The sequence below is a fragment of the Empidonax traillii genome, unplaced genomic scaffold, assembly GCF_003031625.1.
Source record: "Empidonax traillii isolate 1590-97213 ecotype Southwest subspecies unplaced genomic scaffold, ASM303162v1 scaffold2881:size36976, whole genome shotgun sequence".
NCBI lineage: Eukaryota > Metazoa > Chordata > Aves > Passeriformes > Tyrannidae > Empidonax > Empidonax traillii.
Genome location: NW_020958074.1, coordinates 17,633 through 18,933, shown reverse-complemented (window position 1 = coordinate 18,933; position 1,301 = coordinate 17,633). Strand labels below are relative to the sequence as shown.

The window sequence follows — 1,301 nt, the reverse complement described above, 5'->3', positions numbered from 1 at the left end:
CTGGAGCCCCTGTGCCCTGAGGAAAGGCTGCCAGAGTTGGGGTTGCTGAGGCGGGAGAAGAGAAGGCCCCGGGGAGGCCTCAGTGCGGCCGGGCAGGAGCTGAAGGGGCCCAGAGGAAAGCTGGGACAGAGTGTTCAGCAGGGCCTGTGGGGAGAGGACAAGGGGGCACGGTTGGAACTGAACGAGGGCGATTTAGGGTCTATTTGAGGGAGATGTTTTCTTCCAGTCAGGCTGGAGGGGACTGGCACAGGCAGCGCCTGAGAGGCTCTGTCCCTGGGAACGTTGAAGGGCCGGTTGGACGGAGCCCTCAGCAACCTGGGGTGGTGGGAGGTTGCTCAGGTTGGAAGGAGATGATTTTTAGGTACCCTTTGGTGCCAAAACCAGCATACAATAACTGCTGAGAGACAGTTTTGGGTCTTTAAGCAGCAAGGTATTTATTTCCAGCCACACTGGGGGCTAGCCAGCTCAAGCTGGACAAACTAGCTCCATCATTCTCAGTATAAAATCAGGTAATTTATACAGTTTTGGTGAGAGATTACAATAGTGTGCATGAATATTTATTATATTGACATCATCTAGTAATAATATTCATATTGAGTGGGGTTCAGGCAGAGGTTTAGATGGAGTCATCTTTTGGGTAGATTCCTGGGGATCATTCCTGTTTCTTTGGCCTCGTGAGGGTCGTTTTCTCTGTTCCTCATCGTCATGAACTTTTCAACTCTTCCTGACTACGTGCAAAAGTCTTACAAGAAAAAACCCTTAATTCATCTCTTCACCCTCCCCAAATGTCCATCCTATCTAATTTATGACTACCAGGCCAACCTTTTTGTTATCTTTCATTAGGATAGAGCATATCAGGTGCAAGCAGGCCTCTCACAGGCCTCTCGCAGCCTGGTACCTTCTTTCTCTTAACTAATCTCACAACACCTGCTCTCTGTTATTTTAGCTTACATGCAGCACTCCTCAAAGTGGCATCTGTGAGCCTCTTCTTACAGCAGGACTTTAGCATCTAAAAATCCTTGCTGTGTTTCATTTCCCTTTTTTTCTTAGGACTTATGAATTCTTTTGTCAAGTTCTAAAGGCAAAGTGTTTCACTAACTGAACACCATTGTCCACATTGTTTGTGTTCTCTTTACTATAACACTCAGCTTACACCACAGGTAGATGTTCAAGAAAGAGAATGTGATCATTCCTCCCAGTATGACCAGTATGGGATGTATTAGAAAATTAAACACTTGCATTGTCCTAGGAGAGTATCCCATCAGGGTGTCCCACCAATGATGTTCTCCGATTCGTTCTGC

The 1,301-nt window shown here is 46.8% G+C and overlaps 1 pseudogene; it reads right to left on the bottom strand.

Moving 5' to 3' along the window:
* Positions 1 to 701, bottom strand: part of LOC114072270 — a 7,646-nt pseudogene extending 6,945 nt beyond the window's left edge.
* Between the last annotated feature and the right edge of the window lie 600 nt (positions 702 to 1,301).